The sequence below is a fragment of the Amblyomma mixtum genome, chromosome 10 (assembly GCF_055824585.1).
Source record: "Amblyomma mixtum isolate Tamu chromosome 10, ASM5582458v1, whole genome shotgun sequence".
Classification (NCBI taxonomy): domain Eukaryota; kingdom Metazoa; phylum Arthropoda; class Arachnida; order Ixodida; family Ixodidae; genus Amblyomma; species Amblyomma mixtum.
Genome location: NC_143021.1, coordinates 146193771 through 146219760, shown reverse-complemented (window position 1 = coordinate 146219760; position 25990 = coordinate 146193771). Strand labels below are relative to the sequence as shown.

Genomic DNA, 25990 nt, shown 5'->3' with positions numbered 1-25990 from the left:
TGCTTGGAAATCGAAGCGCAAGTAAAATAAAATCTCTCCTTACGAAATGTGCTAGTAACAACAATATGGTAGAGTGTTAACGTAGTTAAACCGAGTAGGACGTGCGAAAACGCTTATGGCAACACCGCCTCAAAGGCAACCGCATGCAGCAGCGTGCAGGCAGCAGCGTGCGGGCATCGCCGCCGCGCTACTGCTTTCCTGATTCCTGCACCGATGGCTCTCGAGCGTCGGGAGCGGGGACGCCTTTTCCTGGTCGGCAGCGGCGGGCAGATCAAGAGATGGAACATGTGAGAAGAAGCAGATTCCCGGCTGGGCCTCGAGCCTCCCCCACTCTCACTACCCTTCTCGTAGCGCTGTTGCGCGAAACGAACAGGAGTTTCCGCGCATTGACGGAGCAGCAGCGCAAGGCATCCGCCGCTGTCCAGTCGGGCGCTGCGAAAGGAGCATGAGACACCGGCACCGCTTTGTGAGGCACGCTCGTGTACGTGGCTAGCGTTCTTTATGGCCGGGCGCTTTCACTTTCACACGTGTGCGCCCCAAAATTGCATGCTCGCCAGGGGCAACGACAAGCGGAATTTTCGACAATCTAAAACCTAATGTGAATATTCGTTAAGGGTGGTTATAAGCCTCGTAATTAACAAGGAAGCGTAGATTAGCATCCAGAAAGCTAATTATTCACTAGTAGTTAAGTAGCCTGTTGTTAGCACGTGTTTGCTGTAATTTGATGCACACCACCGCTGACAATGCTGTGCCGCAAAAAGCGCTGTTCTATCTCAAAAAAGCCCACTTTTAAAAAAATTGCAAACTCTCTTATGTGATATACCCTGCACATGCAGTTGCTCCGAAAGGTCAATGGAAACAGGATTGTGATATACGCTTTTAAAAGCGGTAGGTCTCGGAACAGCAGACCGAAACGTATAACAGCCAAACAGTCGCGCTCTTGTTCCTTGCCTTCAGGGATGTTTGGCTGGCGCCGAAATTATAATTAATCGCGCCAACCTGCCCACCACTGCCCTTTCCGCAAGTGTGGAGGGGGAGGAGCGACAAACTACTCCACCCCGCATGCAAGAGATGAGGTTCGACTGCTGACCGGCGAAAGAGACCACGCCTGATTAGCCATTGACCAGAGACATGAGGCGTAGGCAAGTTTCTTAACAAGCAAACACCCCTACTTGGGCAAAGAACAACACGAAAGTTACAAAACAAAGCCCAACGAAGTAGCGTGCGTACACAGGCGCGACGCAAATTACAGACACAGAACGAGAACACAAATCACTATTAACAGGAAGAGGGAAACATAAAGGCGAGAACTATACAAGAACAAAGCAGTACTATACAAAAGGTTCGGACAAGGAGAGAGACAGGACAAAGACAAGAATAAAGCGAGTGGGGAGAAACGGTGGCTTAGCTGCGTGGTGGCAAGGTCCGGTCGCAGGGAGCGTCGGGCTGCGGAAGCGCGCGGGGCTGATGGGGGGTTGCGGATACGGGCGAACTTGGGCCACACGTCTTCAGGACCGCCGTCTCCGCGCTCTACGCGTCAGACACTCGCCTTAGCTCGCTTGCCGACCACTTCCCTGGCTGACCTCACACACGTCCGCACGCACCGAAATCTCCAAGCCAACTGCCCGGCTCGCGGTTTTCCCGCCGCTGCGTTCTCGCGGCGAACAACCCAACAAACAAAAGCTCAAAGCACTGCGCGAATAATTTGCAGGTGTTGAAGGGGAAAAAACACGAAGAAAGAAGAAAGGAACGCGAGGGAAAGCTACGGTCCTAACGAGAAGCAAGGCTAACTTCCGAAGGTCGGGAGGGATGCTGGGGCATTCACCCAACACCCTCTCCTTCCTGTCGCTTCCCGTCGATAATCCTGGGGAGGGGGCGGAGTAGCCTTGACCCTCCAGCGTCGCAAGCGGTTTAACTGCCCCCGCGAAGGGTACAAAATCGTCGCCGCCGCATTGCGACATGCCTGCGAACCACCGGCGCCGTGGCCACCTCGCCTGCAAAAGAAAAAGAAACGTAAGGCATGCACGAGCTTTGTGACAAATAGCCCTTGTGCAAATTCTCCGCTGCTTCGACCACATACAAAATTCGCCAAGCGAAGACTGCGTACTGGTGTGAAATCTCGTATGTTACCATCGTAAAAATTTCAAAGAAGGAACATATTGTTCCGGCTTGTATTTGTTTCTCCTTCGTGAGGAAAGACCGCTGCCAAGTATATGATTCTGCGAAACGTGCAACATTGATCGTAATTTGCATAGACCGCGAAATTTGGAGCCTACACCTATCTCTTTTTGGATTAACATTGTGATGCACGCGTAGTTCTGCGGATTTTTCTCTGCTGGTCTCGCGCATAGCTCATAAGAAACTTATTCATACTTACCTTCATGAGCATGATCTCGGTGTGAGTTGTTCTTTGTACGGTCGCTTGGGTGTGTACGCGAATAAAATAGGCAGAGCTTTCAATCTAAAACAAAATATATATCTAAGACAAAATACATACTTCAGGACAAAAGAGTTCGCTGAACAACGCAAAATATTGGAACTGGAATTGATCTCTTCATTTTACCCTCGACGGCACTGCCGAGGAAGAACTTGGCGCTTCTAGGAGAAGGGTGTCACAGAAAGAACTCGGTATATATTCACTGTCACCGGTGACATTAATGCAAGTTTTAGAAGTTAGTGCACGTTTATGGAAATCAATTGCCACATTGTTAAGAATTGTAAATTGAGGCATATTTTGAAGTCTATCACTATGTAACTTCTTTCTGAGCTTAGATTACGGACATCTTGCGGCTGGGAATATCGCAATATGTCTTGATTACAAAGTTACCGTGCTTCAAAAAGTGTCAAAGATGGCAAAATCTGTGCACATTTCAAATGACAGTGGACAACATTTCATTTAGATTTATTCTAAATTATGTGCACTTTGTGTCTCCGCCGGCATCGACTCCGGCCGGACGAAATTATCCACGGCAAGGAAACAACCTGGCGAAAGCAACTGCCACTTCCAGGGTGTTCGAAATGCGAGTACCCAGCTTGAAAATATTGATTTTCTCGGGCATGGCTTTGTGTACGGGAGCGCTCTCAATGCAGATAGTCATGTAGAGCTTCGCCACTTCTCTCCCTTTATTTATTTGTGTCCTATAGTGCGACTAAACTTTTTTTCTACCTTCGCTTCCTTAATCTATGGAAGTGAAACCCTTCACTTCCTTAATCTATGGTGGAAACCAACAGTCACCAAAAGCAAGCAGCATAAGGAATGTCTTTGTTTTTTAGTGTTCATCAAGGAAGATTTATAAAAACCGAAGAGAAAACAACCAGGTGCCGCCGGTGGGATCCGAAGCCATGACCTCCAGCATCGTTCCTACGTGGCATTTGCGGTGATACAGGACGTACTACGTCCGCTGCTAACGGACGAGGGCGGCGCTACTGAACACTCTCAAGGCTAGGGTGCACTACACACAAATACCCCCAAAAAAAGAAGATCGGGCAGCCGTCGCCGTAGCTGAGTTGGTAGAGCACCGGCCGCGAAATTCAAGGTCATGGGTTCGAATCTTACCGACGGCATGTAGTTGTTTTTCTTCTGCTATTATGAATCTCCCATTGATGAAAACTACAAAATATAAAAACAAAACATCACCTATGCTCCTTGGTTTCGGTGACTGTTGGCTTCCGTCACGTGGTAGCGAGCGCCTCTTTTCATCCCCTTGTCTCCTTCACTTCTTTAAGACCATTTCACGGCTAGTAAATTATTTAGCATGTACAGTTTCTAAAGGCCCAACTCCATCGGCGCTTTTCAGTGTGCGCGCGGAACGCCTGCGCGACCAGCACGCGCCGCTACGAGCGTCGAAAAGGGGCTTGCATCTCCGTGCACCTGGTGCTGGCTCACTCCCCCTCGCGAGCCGACTGAAAAAATGTCAAGCCGTGAACAAAAGATGGTTGGGGAGCTGCAAGGATTCCGAGAAAATTTGGGGGGGGGGGGGGGGGCTTGAAAGAGCTTTCAGCCGTGAAGAAATGACTCCCCGAGAGCCCCGTGGTCCCCCGATTGTTGAAAACCGGACCCCGCTTCCGACGCGCGCGCTAGCGCCCCTGCGCGGGCGCCGATATCTGGCACTGTCGGATGTGCGCGTCGTGGACGCGCTGGGCGGCGGCCGACGCGTCGCGCATGCGCAAACCTGTTCTGGCCGACTCGTGGGCCCCCAAGCGCGCAGGACGCGCGCCGAAAAGAGCCGATGGAGTTCGGCCTTAATGCGGTCTCCGGCAGGACCGGTCCGCTAGCTCGGACTTCAGCCTTGACCGCGAACAACATATGGAACACCGAGGATTGGACAGCAAGCATAGCAGTTTGTTTGAAACACACCAAACCGATGGCCTGCTCGAAAGCACTGGCGGCAGCGAGGGGAGCAACGCAAATGAAATAGCGTCACATTGGCAGCTGTGGTTCCCAACGTTGTCCCGGCACATCCGTCTTTATCGCCGTCGCTCCGTCGTGTCTCTCTGGACTACGAGAACTCAAGAGATGGGAGCGGAAGGCAAAAAACATAGCGGAAAAAATCAAGGACTGAGAATAAGGACGCACTCACCATGGTAGCAAGGCTCGATACACACCCATTGGTCCAAAAAATGGCGGCTCATGGTGGAACCCCAGCGCCCTTATTTTGGGTGCAAACTACGTATGAGTGACGTTGAATGACGGCACGCATACGTATGCTTTTGTCGCGAGTTATAAAGTGGTCTTTTTATGGAACCCGCAGGTTGCCTTTCAGTGCGCACCAACCTTTGCCAGTCAAATGTGCTCGAGTTTTTGCTAGTTATGGCCTTGTTAATGTGCATTTGAGAACCCAATGAAAGTGACTGGCAAAGAAGGCAGCATAGAAAGGCAGAAATACTTTCAGACGCTGGCTAAGCATGCCTGATTCGTAGTGGAAACCTTGGTGGAAATACTGGTGCTAGTACTTTTGAGTACATCAAGGTATGATGCACAAAACACAAGCTCAAGTGCACAATTTGCAATACAGTGAGCGGCAAGTATGGTTTTCATATTCATGGTTTATTACAGCAAAAAAACAAATGCAGCGATAAAGCACACCAACAAAAAATGCGCGTCAAAGGCAGCTCAAGCAGTAGTTTTTTTTTTGAAGCTGGCTATTCATCTCAATGGTCACATAGGAAAAAGCCCTGAAGTTCCGCGAACGTTGCCAGGTAGGAAATTGAAAAGTATAGAAAAGAATGCTACGACAGCTTCCACTGAGGCAAACCTGACATAAGTAGGCGCATCAACACACAGACCATGCAGCACACAGTGATTACTCTTCACATTTCATTTCTTCAACTGAAAGAATACAGCAGCTATGTTTACACCTGCATGACAATATTAAAAACAAGTTTTAGCATAAACAAATCTGCTCAACGCTAGAGCATTACACCATACATAGGGCCTGCGCACAACGTCGAGGGCTCCTTCTTGTCGCTAACCAAAGTAATTTGAAAGAATTGTAATCAAACTAAAATATACATGAAGTGCAGTTTAAAGTGCAGTGCAAGGACATTCAATACAGCCACTCCTTCCTCGAGTAGGCAGAGCACCGAGACGCAGCCATCCTGAACGCAGATACACAAACAGATCGAAGTACTTAGAAGAAACTCTCAGGTCTCGCAGCTGGCACGGCGTCTTCTCCAGGCTGAGGTTGCGGCAGAACTGCACCCACGTTTTGAACCTGGACATGATGCAGCGTCCACGTTATACAACTCCACCCAAATGAATACCATATACTCCAAACGTCAATACGCCAAGATTCCTGTCACCTAAATGCAGTACGTTATAACTATGGCAGAAAATGCTCACGCCAAGCATCCGCGCCTCAGAGTGCTGTTACGCTCGCCTGATACCACGCGGCTAGCTGCTTTTCTATGCTCAAAGAGTGAGGAGACCGATGCAGCAAAATGAGTTTAAAACTGCATTGACGGTCATGTATACGTAGAACGGCATTAACTACTGCTGGGCGAATTCAGTTAAGGCACAGTCAATGCGGCGCACATACACATGGTTGAGTTTCGATACTGTCAGTTGCGAGGGGATCCTCAAATTGCCTTCAAGGTGCTGCAAAACCCATTAATGTCACGCTCAGAGCTGTTAGGCAACGCAGTTGGTTTTAAATTGACCATGCGGCAAGTAGAGGGCATGTGGTTGCTCATGAGAGCCCGGTATGAATTTCAGGTGTGTGACAGTCGGCTGCACGAAACTAGCTATAAATAAGACAAATGATTTGTGTCTTTTGCACATCTTATGACTGCAAGTGCGTGCCCTGCAATTTACTAAAATATCCCGATAACATGAAGCCCAGTGCGTATGAAACGGTTACAGCTACGACAGGCGCGGAAAGCCCGACAAAAGCATATCTAGAGCAGACAACAACAGCAAGAGCTCACCTGCGAAAGTCCAGAGGGAAGCGGTGTAGTCTTGGTAAGACACCCACGGTACAACCCACGCTGTCACAACGTGCCACGGAGCAAGGTTTCTTCACATGCCCCAACCTCATCTTGAAATGCAGAGCTAAGCGCTCGAAACGATGAGCGCGAAGCCTCGGGAAAAGGTTTCGCACTGGCCGTACACCGAAGGAAACGCTGCAGCGGGGTGCAGATCTTGCCAAACGGTGACAGAGAAGCGACGGGCAAGGACGACAAAAACTTCTTAAAGGGGCCATTTCGAGACCGACGAGCTTAATTTGCACGCTTTCCAAGGCGCGCCATAGCAGGCAGCTGGAGATAAGAAATCGCTTCGTATGCTCTCGCAGCCACTGTGGCCGGGTACCGAAACAAGGCCTGCAAAGTCGCGCTGCAAATGCACCGCACACTCATCAACAAAGAGCGCAATAAGAGCGTTGCAAAAAATGACTAAATTCGGCGTAATGTTTTTCTGAAATAGTTTACCTATTTTATAAAACGTGTTATTAAAATATTCATTTTTTTTCGTTGTTTTATAACATTTTCTTGTCCTTTTGAATTTCATTATGTAAGCGTTTCGGCCGCCCAAAGTGGCTGTGCTGCAGTCGCGCTAAACCGTTTTTTGGGCCCAGCCTTCGCCACCATTCTACATCCACGTTGGTAGTAGTTCTGTGTCATACCGCACTTAAGTGCCCACAGCAATAAGAAATGAAAGGCGAGCAATACATCTTTTCACAAGTTTAGAGTGCGCTGAATGAAATAGCAACAATGGTTTTTCGCCACCAGCTTTGAACATCCAGCACGTCCACTCATGATGCAGCATGAGATCAATGTCAAGAAATTTGATTCCACCTGTTTCAAGTAGTTCACACGTTACGTCGAGAAGTTTAAAATGTTCACTGTGCAAAGAAAGGTACAAAAAAATTGTCAACTGCATTGAAAACATAGTGTATCAGATACCCTTTCCGCTGACAAGCAATATGTAGGACAAGCGGGCAGCTGCTTGAATGATAGTGTTACGCCAGTTACGGGTATGAGAAGTACTGGTCACTGACCAATGTCGATAAAGATCGAAATTTTGACGTTTCGTGAGCACTACGACTGCTTTGATCACTGTTAACCAACCGGCGCACGATTCCGTTCTTTTGTAGCACCCAGCAGCGTTTTTAATGATTCACCATAGATAGGATGAAGAGTTCTCTCGCTCCTGTTTAGTGTGTTAGGCGATGTCTGTATGATAAGGGACTCAAAATGCTGCCGTGCTTCAGTATTTTTTTCTGTTCTCCATATCTTTACTTCATCCCAGTTAATCTCGTGGCCGATTTCTTGCGTATGCTCGGCGATGCATTAGTTGCTACTTTTTGGTTTCGGACGTCGTTCTGGGCTTCCCACAGGCACCTCCTGAAGTCCTTTGTTTCACCTATATATACTTATGTCCAATCGGCGTTGTCAATTTCGTACATAACGCCTGGAATTCTTTCACGAGGGAGCTTGTCCTTCACGTTGACAAGTTCTGTTCGCACCTTGCCAGCGGGGAAGTGCGCGATGTTGCCGCCATGCCTGTGGAAAATACGTGCAAGTGCCTCGCTCCCGCTCTCCCTCGACTAGCCTCGACTACATCAATTTACGCCGATTACGTTGCGAGGCGCGGTGCTGCACGCAGGGTAGAAGAGGAATCGGGTTGAAGCGCGCGGACTCGGGCTGTGGTTCGCGTGACGCTGGCCGTCCCTTGTTTTCGCCCATTTTCCAGGTCATCTTGTAAATAACCTAATCCCCGTAACAATAGGCTTCGGGAGCATGCCCATGACGTGAAGAACATGCGTGGGAAAGGTCTGTCAGCCCATCGCCGCGATTGTCAATACATCCCCCTTCTCAAAAAATGTGCTGTTTTAAAAAATCACAATTACCGGCTGAAACGAGAAATAATTGATGCTGAATGGATTTTGGAGACTGTAAGTATGCCTTCGGTGGCGCTGTTGACACAAGAGCTTCTGTATCTCTGTGATATGCTTTGCTGCCTCGTGTACTAATGGTGCAAATGTAATACGATGGTACAAAACCAGCCTTACTCTGTTAGCGCTGTGTGTACCTCTCTTTCGCAGCCTTTGTCTTTACTTGCTCTATGGTTTTCCGCAAGCCGTCGTGCGAAGGAGGCCGGCCTATACGAGTTTTCAGAATTCCGAAACGCAGTTTCCATCGCCGCTATGGCCAACAAATTTCGACTATATCGAGTAGTGGTGTGCACTGAAGGGATTGCTTTGCCTGCAAGCTTTTCGAAAACGCAGTATTTTTGCGCGATATACCCAAAATTTGTAGGACCACAGTGGCGAGGATAACTACTCTTTTCTAAATTCAAAAAGCTGCTATGGATATTACCAATGGTCGGCTAGCCACATCGTCTCTCACTGAACAAGGAAACTAATAGCAATAGCTAAAAATTCAGAGGGGCACTTTGTTCACCTAAAGTGCGGTGAGGCGAAAGCCATAATCGCAGTGTTGCTGCTTCTGTCACTGATGTGTGGTTACGATGTTAAGCTCCGCTTCTAACAGTGGAACGCGACAGCGTCTTGCAACGCTGCCAGGGAGTCCACAGGACGCCATCGCCCGTTCGGCTCTACACCTTGCTCGTCGGTACATTGGTTTTTGAGGAAAGGAATTGTATCTGTTTCGCATATCTCGGTGGACACCTGAACCTCGCCGTAAGGGAAGGGAGGAAGATGGGAGTGAACGAAGACGCCATATTAGCTAGACGCGCCTTTGTTCATTCAAAACCGCCGAGCTGGCATGGCGGAGCGGTTAGCGTGCTCGTCTCGCACTCCGGAAGCCCTGGTTCGATTCCCTAACTCTACCAATTTTCTACTCGGTTTTATTTACGTATGTGGTCTGACTAGAAAGGTTGATTAAGCTAATTGGTCTTTACTATTGTTCTAATGCCTTCCATCATGTCTTGTCACTCACCTGTCAAGTGATGGAACTCTCTAGAATGTTATAGAAGATGTATATGAAACATCTAACTATAAATGATAGTTAATTATAGTTAAGCATGACTTGCATATTTCGTAAATACTAGTTAATGTATAGTTAGTGATAGTTAACGTGACCTTGGCCTTAACTAGTACGTTGATTAATTAGTGTTAGTTAAGGTACAGGCGCAGTGCAGTCCCAAATGCCACTTCTTAACTACTACTAATCACCAATTAGTCAGTTAGTCATTAAGTACATTGATATAATCATGAAATCTCTTTATATCATGTCCCCCTTTATATCATAATCATGAAATCCCTTTATATCGTAAGTACCGATTGGTTATTGGTTGACATATGCCCATGTAAGGCATGCATCCGAAACGCGGACACATTTGCTAACACGTCTTGGTCACGACAGTATGAGGCATTAATGGCTTTCGCCTTAAATTTTAAGTGCTGAACTTTAGTTGAACAGCCTAGTAGCTGGCACGTTTTCGCTGCACTCTAACGTGCTAAACCACTAACAATGATGCGCCGAGAAAAGTGCGCCTCCAACTCCAAAAGCCGATTCTAAAAAACTGCAGAGCAACTTACTTAGGTTATAAACCCAGTATATTACAGTACGTTATAGTAGGCGAATTTAAATAGGTTTCGCTGCATCAAATTTTCAACAAAGTAGAAGCCATTTGAAGAGGTACAATTTCATCTGACTGACTCTCTGCATCATTATACGGGCGTGTTTTCAAAGGTACTATCAGCACACCAGTCGTCCATCACATCGCAGTTCAGCCCGGGAGCTCGACCTTACACTGCGCTGTGGTGTCTCCAGGAGCCATGTGTGCGCGTTACAATTCCGGGGATAGCGAAAAATCGAACTTATCGACGCCGGACCTTAAACACTTGACACACTACCTACTCCCCGCCGAATAGTGACTGCATTCATGTCTACGTATACGTTGTACAATTACAGCTTGCGCCGCGGTCATTCCTGCGACACAGGCCAGTATTAAGCAGCTAATTTTGCGTCGGACAACCTCCACCGGGTCAGAATGGGCCGCTCTCAATGCGACTATGCAATACATCAGTGCTCGTACATCCCACAAATGGGATGTGTTCTGCGATTCAAAAGCTGCCGTACATTGTCTCATGAATCGGAGATAAAACATCTTAAACACAGGCACTGGAAGACGGTCATGACATCATCTTCCAAGCCCTAACAGGTCACAGTGGCAACGTCGGAAAAGCCGCAGCTGGCGCTGCATCTCGACCGGCCCACCGCAGTACCAACATTGTCCATATGCTACTCCGACATCAGCGAGTGAGACACTGTGTGACATCTGCGAGTGCTTGGCCGAAATGAGATTTTAGCGTCATGGTCTACCCGTGCAAACTCCGCACGACGTTTACAGCGCTTCGACCCATTACTTCAACTCAATCCTCCGTTCTGCTTCTCCCACAGCGACGCTACGTTCTTGTGTTGCCTGTAGCTGGGAGTGGCGTTTACAAATGCTTACTCCCACTTAATTGCAATGGCACACTCTCCTGCAATTGAGAACTGCGGGTGCGACTAGACAATTGAGCACCTACTTTGAGACTGCCCCCAAATTGATCATGAGCATGTCCTGCGGGATGCAATGCTCCGCCGCTTAGGTTCTCGGCCCCTTAAGAAGCCACAATTCTGGACCACTGTACTAAAGATTCATCGCAGAGGACAGCTTTGGAGGCATTTTTGAAGTTGCTGAAGGACTCAGGACTGAGTGCAAGTTTGTGAACTTTCAGTGTGTGCCCTGTGTATACTTAAGTAACAGCCAACAGACACGTGGAAAAGTGACCTCTTTTGCCTACCTCCCCTTTCTATCTCTCCCTTCGTTCCAAAACCCACGGGTAGGGTAGCATACTGGCCGTCGCGTAGCTAACCTCCTGCCTTTCCGTGCATCTTTCTCTCTCTATACGGGTGCGCCCAAAAGGACAGTGAAGTAGGCGCTTATTTACAGCACAAAATGTATTTGATATTTTCCTGCCGTTTCAGAGGAATTATCAGTCTTTCTGGTATGTGTCACTTATTGCACCTCTACTTCTTGCTTTCAGTATATGATCAGCAAAACATATAATATAATCCATAATATTAAACATTCAGCTGAGGCTGTTATAAACTGAGGGATGCACAAAACACTGACACCGCGCGCAACAGGCTGCACACCGCCATTATTAATTACGGCAGTCGAACTGCCGTTTCCCAGTAGTAAACAAAGAGGCGCTTTTAGCATTGTCAAAACTGGGCATATTAGTTGCCCGTGACATCTCCGACACAGCGAGCTATGCTTTAACCTCATTCTAGCCGTTTACTTAGTAACTCGTCACATTATCTGAACGGAATACCTTCATATTGCAAAGCGAGCGCAGAGGCCAAAACACGTTTTTTTTTTTGCTTCATTGATCGATCGCCAAGAAAACAGCTTTGCTTCTTGATGGATAAAGGCGATCCTTATATATGCATTGCCTTACGACTGTATGCTCATTGTAGGTGTGCCATTAAAAAGGAAGGAAAAAGAGTACAAAACCAGATAAAATTAATGCTTTCGCCTTCAAAGCGCGAAAGAAACAGCGCGTCAGTTTCTTTCGTGCCAACTGATGTCGCTGAGGTGTGTTCCGTTTACTTAAGCTTTAAAAATTCGCGTAGCTGCGACGTGGGTGAGCTGCAAATGTGCCCTATTAAGTATACAGTACATGAAATCGCTCCCATTTTGGTGTACAACTTGTGAATATCTTGTTGTGTTTCTCCCGACAGAATGAAAACTGCAAGAGTAACAGCGATTTTTAAGAAAGGTGACAAGCAGAACATAAATAACTGCCACCTAATATGGATCCTCCCAGTTTTTTCAAAGGCACTAGAGAAAATCATCCTCACTCGGATGCTATCATTTGGTAGCAAACATCAGCTCATAACTGGAGCTCAGTATGGCTATCAAAAAATTAAGTCAACAGAACTGGCACTTTTAGCTCATAAAGAGTACTTATTAAGAAACTTCAAAAATTAATTGCTTACTGATGGTACATTTGCTGATTACACGAAGGCTTTTGACAATATCGTTCGCAGCATCCTTCTCAGTAAACTAGAACGATATGGTATCAGGGGCACACCTCTTGCGTTACTATCCTCTTATTTACAAGGCAGGCACCAATTTGTTTCAGTAAATGAAGTCAGGTCGCAAACCAGGGAGATAATTTCAGCTGTACCACAGGGAAATATTCTCGGGCCGTTAGTTTTCAGTCTTTATATTAATGACTTCGTATGTATTTACAAAGAAGCAAAATTTGTAAAGTATGCTGACCACACTAGAATTTTTCTATCGTCTTCCAGTTACACAGATTTAATTATAAGGGCGAATGACCTTCTTGAAAGACTTTCTGTTTGGTCGAAAAACAACTGTCTGCAGCTAAACTGCAACAAAACCAAAGCAATAATTTTTCGTACCCAGGGTAGAGAAATCCCAGAGAACCATAGTATAACGTACTTGTCTGTGCATATTGAGGTCGTGAATACATTCAAAATTCTCGGTGTAACCTTCTCGAACCGCTTACAATGCGACGACCACACAGATTTAGTCTTGAAGAAGCTCAGCAGTACAGTTGGTACGTTAAATCACCATAGATATATATTTCCTACTTCTGTTAAACTACTGCTCTATAATGCGCTCTTTGCCTCGCACATTAACTATGGGTTTTGGTATGGGGTACAAGGACTCAATCAAATCTTAACAATATTTTCACCATGCAGAAAAGGCTTTACGCATTATTGCCAGTGCATCCTACACTGAACATAGTGACCCTCTCTTCCAGAGATATAACGTAAAAAAAAAAAAATTCGAGATATTTACACATATCGACTCCTGCGTGAATTCTATTTTGTTATAAAGAAACATAATTCTATATTACCTGACATCGCTAATTTGCGTTTAAGCGTGCCCGCTTATAGTACGCGTCACTCTAAAAACTGGGAGGTTAAAACGCACCGGACAACTTGTAGTAAACAAATGCTTGAGAAAAATTTACCGCACCTAATAAATTCTCTTAATGAAAATGGCATCAGTATCGAACAAATGAGCCCCTCAAATTTTGAGACTTTCTTGAGTTCATTTGGTGTTGACCGATTACGTAGTGTGCTGTAAGAGTTCTTTTCTATCTTATCTTCCATGTATATCTGGGTGATTGTTTTTCCGGGACAGGTGACCTGTGTATGTTTTGTTTTCTATGTTGTGCTTCTCCGCGCTGCTAAAGGGGGTCGAGGGCCTTTCAAGCTGCACTGTCGCAGCTTTTACCTCGGCCTCCTCCATTTTGTTAAAATGGACATCAATAAAAGAAAGAAAGAAAGAAAGAAAGAAAGGAAGAAAGAAGAAAGAAAGAAAGAAAGAAAGGAATAAAGAAAGGAAGAAAGAAAGGAAGACAGAAAGAAGGGAAGAAAGGAAGGAAGGAAGGAAGGAAGAGATAAAGAAGGAAAGAAAGAAAGGAAGAAAGCAAGGAAGAAGGAAAGAAAGAAAGAAAGAACGAACGAAAGAAAGGAAGAAAGAAAGAAAGAAAGAAAGGAAGAACGAAAGAAAGAAAGAAAGAAAGAAAGGAAGAAAGGAAGGAAAGGAAGAAAGAAAAAAGAAAGAAAGGAAGAACGAAAGAAAGAAGGAGAGAAGGAAAGAAAGAAGGAAATAAAGAAAGAAAGAAAGAAGAAAAGAAAGGAAGGAAGAGAGAAAGAAAGGAAGGAAGAGAGAGAGGAGAAAGAAAGAAAGAAAGAAGGAAAGAAAGTAAGAAAGAAAGAGAGAAAGAAAGAAAGGAAGAAAGAACGAAAGAAAGAAAGAAAGAAAGGAAGAAAGGAAGGAAAGAAAGAAAGAAAAAAGAAAGAAAGGAAGAACGAAAGAAAGAAGGAGAGAAGGAAAGAAAGAAGGAAGGAAATAAAGAAAGAAAGAAGGAAAGAAAGAAAGGAAGAGAGAAAGAAAGAAAGAAAGGAAGAGAGAGAGAAAGAAAGAAAGAAAGAAAGAAGGAAAGAAAGGAAGAAAGAAAGAAAGGAAGAAAGAAGGAACGAAAGAAAGAAAGAAAGAAAGAAAGAAGGGAAGGAAGAAAGAAAGGAAGAAAGAAGGAAAGAAAGGAAGAAAGAAAGAAAGGAAGAAAGAAGGAACGAAAGAAAGAAAGAAAGAAAGAAGGGAAGGAAGAAAGAAAGGAAGAAAGAAGGAAAGAAAGGAAGAAAGAAAGAAAGAAAGAAAGAAAGGAAGGAAGGAAGGAAGGAAGGAAGAAAGAAAGGAAGAAAGAAAGAAAGAAAGAAAGAAGGAAAGAAAGAAAGAGAGAAACAAAGGAAGAAAGAAAAAAAGAAGGAAAGAAAGAAAGAAAGAAAGAAAGGAAGGAAGAAAGAAAGAAAGAAAGAAAGAAAGGAAGAAAGAAAGAAAGAAAGAAAGAAAGAAAGAAAGAAAGAAAGAAAGAAAGAAAGAAAGAAAGAAAGAAAGAAAGAAAGAAGGAAAGAAGTCTTAAGTGCCTTCCGTAATTTTTTCGGCTTGATTTTCCCAAAATATAAATGCAGTCTCCTCTTAGCAATTTTCCTTGTATTTTTTCTGCTTTATGGGATTTAACGTCCCAAAGCAACTGAGCCTAAGAGGGACTCCGTAGTGAAGGGCTCCGGAAATTTCGACCACCTGGGGTTCTTTAACGTGCACTGACATCGCACACTACACAGGCCTCTGGCATTTCGCCTGCATCAAACTGCAATCAGCACGGCCGAGATCAAACCGGCTTCTTTTGCGTTCAGCAGCCCAGCACCATAACCACTGAGCCACTGTGGGGGCACTTTTATTTTTATCCTCAGCAGAGTGTTTTTATCAAAGGAAAAAACTATCGATATTCGGTGCATTCTTATTGCGCGAATAGATGTTTAAAAGCATATGTGTATGCAGGTAATGCAAGATAGAGTTTTAATGAGAAATGCATTTTTTTTGCCCTAACTGCATAGACCTTACGGGTGCAATATTCCTAAGAAGTTGCACCTTTCTAGGACAATACTTTATTTATCCGTTGTGGGCCTGAGTAGCTTGTATATTTCTTCTCAGTGTGCCTTGCCGCCTGTTTCCTGGTACGCTCTTATAATGCCGCCAGGTGTCCCCGGGCGGCGATATTGAAGGGGCTGCGCCGGCCTCGTGCGCAGCCCCCCAATCACTGTTGCGGAGTTTCTAGCAGAGGCTGTCACAATGGAGCAGGTCCTCCGGCAGCGTTCCACCGCGTACGACCGGCCAGTCCTTGCTGCTTCTGTTACGGAGTATCTCCCGGCGTTCAACACCAATACCGACTTCCTCCGTGACATGATCCGCACTGTCGTCCGTGAGGAGCTGCAGAAGATCTGTGGTACGTCGCAGCCCACGGCCAGCTCCCTTATGGGCTTTATCCGCGACGAGGTGCAGCAGGCTATCAGGCCTCAGTTACTACGCGGCGAACCACAGCCAGTACAGCCAGATTACTACCGCCCGACGTACGCTGAAGCTCTGCAACGCCCTGCCCCGAATCCAGCGGCATTTACACAGCCTATCCAGACGGACTACTGCCGCCCGACGTATGCTGACGCTTTACGACGCCCTGCCCCAAATGCAACGGCGTTTGTTCCAACCCATCACGACGTCCCGCTACCCTCCATGCAGCCCGTGCAGCACGTCCCCAGTGACCGACGATCCCTGCGCAGAGCGGACGTCTGGCGTGGCCCTGACCGACGACGTTTGTGCTTTCATTGTGGGGAGCCCGGTCACCTGTTCCGGCGGTGCCCATATCGTGAACTTGGCCTGCAGGGTTTTTCCTCTGATGCGCCAAGACCCCGATTTGGCCAACGGCCCCCTGCGATTGAAGAGTACGTGATGCAGCAACCCACGTGGTCCATGGCGCGCCGTCAGTCCCGATCACCGTCCCCTCGCCGGTCATCATTTTCACCGAATCCGCAGAACTTTTCGCGAGCGACAGCGGACCGCTCGCCCAGTCCTCGCCGGGAAAACTGAAGACAGCGACCTACGGGGGCGTGGTCGCTGGATATCGATGCTGTAAGGACCCCCTGACGACGCCGACATCCGAAGATAGAGCTTTGTCGACGTCGACGACCACAGGTGAACTAAAGGAGCGATTCTCACTCGACATACCCGTGCTTCTCAACGGTCACAGCATTAGCGCGTTGGTGGACACAGGAGCTGAGTTTTCAATTACTAGCGGCAAATTGGCAGCGCTTCTGAAGTAAGTTACGACTCCCTGCTCTGGCGTGCAGGTCCGGACGGCGGGGGGCCATATCATTACTCCGCTTGGACAGTGCACGGCTAGGGTCCAGATCACCGACTCGACGTTCATAGTTAGCTGCCTGGTGCTCCGCAACTGTTCTTGAGACCTGATTTTGGGCGTAGATTTTCTCCGTGAGAATGGTGCCATTATCGACCTGCGGAACAGAACGGTTACGTTTTCTACAGCGAAAGCCGACGATGCCTCCGGCGTTCGCCAACGCAGCTTCGCCCTTCCTATTTCCACTGAGACTGTTTTGATCCCGCCGCGCGCCAGTGTTTTTGCCAGCGTCGAATGCGATGATGGGCTATGTGATGGACCTGCAGTCGCCGAGGGCAACCTTTCCCTGCTGTTGAGACATGGCATTTGCTCGGCCCGAAGCCTTGTCCACATCCATAACGGTCGGTCGGAGCTCCTAATTACTAATTTTACGAACGAACCAAGTCGCCTTTTCCGAGCTACTACCATCGCGTGGGCTGACCAATTGGCCGATGTTACTGGGTGCTTTGCGTCCGAGGCCATGGTACATCCGGACACGTCCCTGGATCCCATAGATATTAGCTCCGGGCTCTCAGCGACTCAACAGCGCGACCTACGGGCCCTCCTGCTCCAATACAAAACCTGCTTCGCATCCTCCTCGAAAGTGTGGCAGACGGCGGTCACGAAGCATCGAATCATCACTTCCGATGATGCTCGCCCCATACGACAGCAGCCGTAACGCATTTCCCCGAAGGAACGCGACGCCATCCAAACGCAGGTAAAGGAGATGCTTACAGACGGCATTATTCAGCCTTCTAAGAGCCCGTGGTCATCGCCTGTTGTTCCGGTAAAGAAGAAGGATGGGACATTGCGCTTTAGCGTTGATTACCGTAAGCTGAACGCGGTAACGAAAAAGGACGTCTACCCGCTGCTTTGCATCGACGACTCACTCGACAGACTTCGCCGCGCCAAGTATTTTTCGTCGATCGACCTAAAGAGCGGATATTGGCAGATTGAGGTTGATGAACGAGACCGCGAAAAAACTGCATTCATCACACCCGACGGCCTATATGAATTTAACGTGTTGCACTTCGACATTTGCTCAGCGCCGGCGACGTTTCAGCGCATGATGGACACTGTCCTGGCTGGCCTCAAATGGCAAACCTGTCTAGTTTACTTAGATGACGTGGTGGTGTTCTCAGAAACCTTCGACCAACACCTTGAACGCCTTCGGACCGTGCTGGATGCCCTGCGATCGGCCGACTTGACCCTTAAACCCGAGAAGTGCCACTTTGGCTACACTGAGCTCAAGTTTCTCGGCCATGTTGTGAGCGCCGACGGTGTAAGACCCGATCCCGAGAAAACTGCAGCTGTAGCCGACTTTCCCCGTCCTACTACTAAGAAAGCGCTCAAGCGCTTCTTGGGTTTGTGCGCCTACTACCGCCGTTTCATCGCAGACTTCTCCAACATCGCTGAACCACTGACCCGTTTAACGCGTGAAGATACACGGTTCGTCTGGACTGCCGCGCAACAGGCTGCTTTCACAGAGCTTCGACGACGGCTGCACACTACCCCTGTGCTTGCTCACTTTGATGAGGAGGCTGCTACCGAGATACACACCGACGCTAGTAGCAATATTGGGCTTGGTGCCGTCCTCGTTCAACATCAAGAAGGCGTGGAACGTGTGATTGCGTATTCGAGTCGCACACTCTCGCCCACTGAAATAAACTACTCCACCTCAGAAAAGGAGTGCCTCGCTGTCAACTGGGCCACGATGAAATTTCGGCCTTATATCTACGGTCGCCATTTCAAAGTTGTCACAGACCACCATTCCTTGTGCTGGCTGACCAGTCTCCGGGACCCATCAGGCCGCCTAGCACGTTGGAGCCTTCGCCTTCAGCAATTTGATTATACAATTGTCTATAAGTCCGGACGCAATCACGAAGATGCAGATACACTCTCGCGCGCACCGTCGAGCAAGCTGATGACGGCACAGAGGATGACAATCATTTCCTAGGTGTGATCAGCAGCTCGGACTTGGTAACAAGGCAGCGTGCTGACGCTGATCTGCGGTCTGTCATGGATCACCTCAAGGGCCATGCTTCCAACGTACCTCGACCTTTTTACCGCCACTTGTCCTCTTTTTGCATTCGCAATGGCGTACTCTACAAGAAAAACTCAAGCAACGGTGACCGGACCTACCTTCTAGTCGTGCCATCAGACCTCCGCGACGACATCCTTTCCGCGTGTCATTATGAGCCCACCTCTGGCCACTTGGGATTTGCACGCACGCTCGCTCGAGTGCGTCAGGCCTATTATTGGCCTAAACTTGCAGCGACCATCCACCGCTACATCAGAGGTTGCCGTGAGTGCCAGCGTCGTAAGTCGCCACCGCTAAAGCCTGCAGGTTTGCTCCATCCAATTGATCCACCTCGCGCACCTTTTGACCAAGTCGGCATTGATCTCCTGGGCCCGTTCCCTGTATCATCTTCTGGCAATAAGTGGATCATAGTTGTGACTGATTATTTGACGCGCTATGCGGAAACCAAGGCGGTGCCACGCACATCCTCTACATCCTCTACAGTACATCCTCTGAAATCGCGCATTTCTTCATACACCACATCGTTTTACGACAGGGCGCCCCGTCCTCCGTAATTACCGATAGAGGCACTGCGTGTACAGCGCAGCTCCTGCACGAGGTGCTCCAGCTGAGTCACACGATCCACCGCAAGACTACTGCATACCACCCGCAGTCAAACGGGCTCACGGAGCGCCTCAACAAAACCTTAGCGGACATGCTCGCCATGTACGTCGATGTACAGCACAAGACCTGGGACGAGATCCTCCCATACATGACGTTTGCCTATAACACGGCGCTTCAGGAAACGACTCGGTTTGCGCCGTTTCGCCTCGTCTACGGCCGTGACGTGCAAACAATGCTCGACGCCATGCTTCCGTGCACCCCTGCCGACCAAGAACTCACGTCAGACGCCGAGGAGTTTACCCAGCACGCAGAGGAACCCCGCCAACTGGTCCGTATGCACATCCGACGGCAGCAGGCCACGGATGCACAACGCTACAACCAACGACATCGACACGTAGAGTACCACCGACGACAAAGTGTGGGTATGGACCCCAGTACGTCGCCCAGGACTGTCCGAGAAGCTCCTGAGCCGCTACTTTGGACCGTACACAGTGCTGCGCCGCATCACGGATGTGACGTATGAGGTCCTCCCCGATGGCACTTTGCCAAGCTCGCGCCGTCGACCTCAGCCTGAGGTCGTGCACGTACTGCGCATGAAGCCTTACTTTACGCAGTAACGGGCGTCGCCTCTTCCGCGTTTTCTTTATTTGTGCCTGCAGCTGTTGAGCGGCACGTGACCGTTTGTTCACTTGCTTTTTCCTCCCGTTCGCTCAAAGTGCGCCCACGTTTTTGCTTTCTTTTTTGGGGGGGGACGGGGAATAATGCCGCCAGATGTCCCTGGGCGGCGCCTAGAGGACGAAGAAGTGAGGGACTCGCGCGCTGTCGCAGCTGGGAATCTGCTTCTCTGTTTTCGGCCTGTGCCCAGCCCTTTTTATTAAGGGCCGATCTGTGACAATATTTCTATGGGCGGTGACTTGTAAAAGTCACACCATTTGCTTTTAAAGGCATAAATATAGAACGTTGCGCCAGTTCTATTGAATGAAATTTTCTCAGTGACTTTGCTACACTCAGAATGTATCTGAATGTCATTGCAACGATTATTTTCTATGAATAGTAGGCAGCGAAAGGTGTACGTAGCATTCGAGCATATTCAAATATGTTTTCTACCTGCTATCGTCACGTATCCTATGAGCTTATGCGGAGCAGACCGGTCTTATCTGGAGGCATGTAAGTGCTTTTTATAGAATCCGTGAACCGCCTATTTTTTGGAAACGACGAAATAGCCACGTGCCACGCGGCGGAAAGTAATACGCATCACTTGTTAGCAAAAAGTACAAAAGTGATTTTTACCTCTGCAAGCAGTGAAAAAATTTAACGGTTTTGATTTCAACGGGGTAAGAATACCACTGCTATCAACGTGATATATTCATTAATTTTCCTTTAAAGATATCTTGAAGGCAACGACCGCAAGAGGTGAAGGCACCGAGGACGTCCAAGGAGGTGACAGCAATCCAGAGACGAGTGTGAAAGAAATGGCGCAAAAGCTCTACAGCGTGTGCATGACTGGTATGCTAAAGTATTCCACCACTTTGAAGTCATCATCGGGAATACAATAGCTGCTTACACTAAGGCCGTGAAGAGAAGCTAATCTGGCACGTTAACCACGAAGTGCACAAGTTGGTGTCACTGTACACGCACTGCATGAGCTCGGTGTTCTAATCGCTGGTGAAATTGGCAGAATTTATTCAGCCACTGTGCTTACGATAATTGCGCTTTGAAACTGTAAAATTTGATCCGGCTATACGGAATGGCCAAATAAAAATCTCAAATTGCAGCCGCGCGCCTATGAGCAAAAGTTAAGAACAGTATAAACATTCAATTAACCAATTGCTAGTTATCATAACCCATCCATTTCCTGAGCTCTCCTAACACTTATGTTACTATGCACAAATAGTATTTTACACCGAAAAGCTTAGCAGCGGGCTCTCTTCAAACACCTTATATTTTGTTTCCTTTAGAGGACGGCTAAATAGCACCAATATGTCATCATATCTGATCGTACGTGCACTTAGCTCGCGGGTGCATTTCAAATATAGTGATCTTCTTGGAAAATATTTTCCACTTGTACCCTCTAACAATATCACAATGTGTATACAGCACAATATTCTAAGTACTGGAAGTTATTGAACCCCGCCTTTTTTTTTCAGATGCTTATAAAACTAAGACAAGCGAAGTCGCACATGCAGTCCATCTTCTTCTGGGTTCCTTGGGAATTGATAAGTGGCCTCTCTGGGAAAACAGTCAAGACGAAGGTCTGGACAATATAAAAGCCCTCAGCCAGACTGGGCTTAGGCCTGTCTCAACTGTAGGCGTCGCCCCAGATGACGCGGAAAAGAATTACATATTAACGGTAAATAATCGTTACTGTCTAATTAAACAGCAATGCCGCATTTTTCAGAAAATCGTACGTATTCTCAAAACCAGGACTGTGCTATACCCGTACATGCGTGGAAGCCACTTTCTTGTTCTGGTTATATCTGGTATGGGCTGCGTTATTCTTAAACGTGCACTAGATGGCAGAAGAAAGGAATGTTCGCTTGTCACGGCAGTGTTATCCTCAATATTACTTTTACGCCACTCATAAGCGAATCTAGTTTTTTTTTGTACTGCAACATGTTTAAGAATGAATGAAAATTAAAGTCAATAAGAAAAGTACAGGCAAACACACACACAAACACAAACACACACACACACACACACACACACACACACACACACACACACACACACACACACACACACACACACACACACACACACACACACACACACACACACACACACACACACACACACACACACACACACACACACACACACACACACACACACACACACACACACACACACACACACACACACACACACACACACACACACACACACACACACACACACACACACACACACACACACACACACACACACACACACACACACACACACACACACACACACACACACACACACACACACACACACACACACACACACACACACACACACATATATATATATATGACAGAAGCCAACAGCCACAGAAACCAAGGGGCACAGGGGATTTTTTTTAATTTATCTATTTATTTTGTGGTGTTGATCAATTTAGAATATTACTGAATATGTTATCGCTTAAAGCTAATTGATTAGAAAAACAGAAGAAAAAACAACCACATGCCGCCGGTGGGATCCGAACCCACGACCTCCGAATTACGCGCCCGGTGCTCTACCTCTGAGCTACGGCGACGGCTGTCAAACCTTCTGCTTTCGGGGGTATTTATGTTTACAAGTAACCTAACCTTGAGAGTGTTCATCAGCGTCACCCACGTTCATAAGCGGCGGACGTAGAACGTCCTGAGTTACCGCAGGTGCGACGTAGAACGTCATCGAACGGAGAGGCTGGAAGCTGCGTGAGAACCCTCTTATGCTTCCTATGGCGCCAAGGCTGCGAGAACCGAGGCGCTCGCTAAGCAATTAAGCAAACAAGGGAAGGGTAATGAGGGGCTCGTTATAAATATGACAGAAGCCAACAGCCACAGAAACCAAGGGGCACAGGGGATATTTTTTAATTTATCTATTTATTTTGTGGTGTTGATCAATTTAGAATATTACTGAATATGTTATCGCTTAAAGCTAATTGATTAGAAAAACAGAAGAAAAAACAACCACATGCCGCCGGTGGGATCCGATCCATATATATATATATCTATATATATATATATATATATATATATATATATATATATATATATATATAGATATATATATTGTAACGACGAAAAAGTTCCTGTTCAGGCGAAGACGACGACGAACTTCTGACCGTTGTGTTGAGCGGCATTGCCATCGCTTTGTGTGCGCTCTCGGTGCTCGACCTCTGTGTCTACGAGGCCTGTGTCTCTGTGTCTACCGCCGGCGCCCAGCACCTCTAACCATCCCAGTACCCATCTTACATTTGGTGGAGTCGCCGGGTAGAAATATCCACCGTGGAGCTCCGTAGCCGCACTCTTCCCACGCTTGAAATGCCACAAGACGCCCAAAATCAATCTGTGCAAACGGGACCAGCTCTCATCTGTGCCGGCTCCCTACGCCAGCGAGATCCGGCAATCTTCAGCGGAGCCGATGAGAATGACGTGGAAGACTGGCTCGGGTCATACGAACGGGTGAGCCTGTACAATAGATGGGACGAGGATACGAAGGTGAACGCAATTTTTTATCTAACGGGGGTCGCTAACCTCTGGTATCGGAACCATGAGGGAGACATCCGAACATGGGCGGCCTTCAAAACGTAGCTTGCCGGAGTCTTTGGTCGCCCCACTGTCCGGAAACTTCGGGCTGAACAGCGTTTCCGTGAACGCTCGCAGCACGTCGGCGAGAGCTTCACCAGCTATATAGAAGAAGTCATTGACTTATGCAAACGCGTCAGTGCGAACATGTCCGAAGCCGACAAGATAAAACACTTCTTGAAAGGTATCGACGATGATGCCTTTCAGATGCTATTAGCCCGCGACTTGCGCACCGTTGAGGAAGTGTTCACGCTCTGCCAGAGCTTCGAGGAGCTGCGCAAACAGCGGTTATTGACTCGGCAACACCAAGCCCAGGTTGAATCGCTTTCTGGGTTGGCTCCTTCAGCTGACAACACCTCTATGCCGCAGCAAATCAAAGATTTCGTCCGTGAAGTGGTAGCTCGGCAACTTTCTCTTCTGTCTAGCCCTCAACAGGCGCCGCCTTATTTGGCCCCGGCTCTTCGACACGCTATACAAGACCAGGTTACTAAGGCGCTTTCACCCTTCCATCCGCCTCAGCGTCTTACGTAGCCTCCTTCATTTTGCGACGGTTCATTCTTCGCCACGGCGCACCGCGCGAACTGCTGAGTGACAGAGGCCGCGTTTTATTATCGGAAGTTGTCAAAGCCTTGCTCCGCAAATGCAACATCATTCACCGAACAAGCTCTGCCTATCACGCGCAAACTAACGGCCTTACAGAAAGATTTAACCGTACCCCCGGCGATATGCTCTCTATATACGTCTCATCAGACCATTCGAATTGGCATCTCGTCCTTCCGTATGTGAAGTACGCCTACAACACCGCAACGCAGTCGACTACCGGCTTCTCCCCGTTCTATCTTCTTTACGGCCGTCACCCTTCTGCTCCACTCGATACTATTCTCCCATACCAGCCTGACGCATCTGAGTGTACTCCTATTTCGCAAGCTGCACGACACGCAGTAGAGTGTCGCCATGTCACCCGTTCTCTCAGAACTGAGGCCCAATACCGTCGGAAATCCCGCCACGACAGCCATCACACGTCCCCGCAATTTTCTTCTGGTAGCCTTGTGTGGCTCTGGATTTCATCCAGTACTCCGGGCCTCTCCTCGAAACTTCTTGCAAAGTTTCACGGCCCCTGCCGAGCTGTGGAACGCACCTCGCCTGTTAATTACGTGGTGGAACCGCTGATGCCGTCTCCTGATCTTCGCCGGAGCGGCCGCTAGACTGTTCACGTGCAGCGCCTAAAGCCGTATTATGACCCGGCCATCTCACCTATGCCGTAAGCCGCCAGGATGGCTCCACTCATCCCCGGCGGGCAGTTGTAAAGACGTAGAAGTTCCTCTTCGGGCGAAGACGACGACGAACTTCTGACCGTTGTGTGGAGCGGCATTGCCATCGCTTTGTGTGTTTGCTCTCGGCCTGTGTCTCTGTGTCTACCGCCGGCGCCCAGCACCTCTAACCATCCCAGTACCCATCTTACAATATATATATATATATATATATATATATATATATATATATATATATATATATATATATATATATATATATATATATATATATATATATATATATATATATATATATATATATATATATTGTCACGTTGTAGTGACGGCAATCCAGCGGTCAGGAAGACACCAACCAGTCTTGGAAACGAAGCTCTTTAGTTGGGCTGACTTGCGCCCGCAAACAACTGAATAAGGGAGTAATTACTCATTGACATCCACCCAAGCGCAGCCATACGGCTACAAAGGAAAGCTATACAGCTTTCTCAGAAACTTCGCAGTTAAAGAAAAATTCGTCCTGGTGCGGGGTTCGAACCCGGGACTACCGCTACACCGGAGCAGTCGCTCTACCATTTGAGCCAACCGGGACGGCAAGCTTATGGTAGGGCGAGAGCGAATTGATCAATAACTCGAAGTGGGAACAGTGTTGGTCAAATGTTTAGGGGAATCCCCCAAGGTGGAGTAGATTTGTAATAAGGCAGTAATTACTCATTGACATCCACCCAAGCGCAGCCATACGGCTACAAAGGAAAGCTATACAGCTTTCTCTGAAACTTCGCAGTTAAAGAAAAATTCGTCCCGGTCCGGGGTTCGAACCCCGGACCACCGCTACACCGGAGCAGTCGCTCTACCAATTGAGCCAACCGGGACGGCAAGCTTATGGTAGGGCGAGAGCGAATTGATCAATAACTCGAAGTGGGAACAGTGTTGGTCAAATGTTTAGGGGAATTCGCCAAGGTGGAGTAGATTTGTAATAAGGTAGTAATTACTCATTGACATCCACGGCGTCCCTCATAGCCTGAGTTACTTCGGTACGTTAAACCCCAATAAACCAAACCAAACAGAAGA

At 47.6% G+C, this 25990-nt stretch overlaps 1 pseudogene; it reads left to right on the top strand.

The window, feature by feature from the left end:
- The window catches only part of LOC149327226 (uncharacterized), a 60447-nt pseudogene that overhangs the window by 23817 nt on the left and 10640 nt on the right, over window positions 1-25990 (top strand).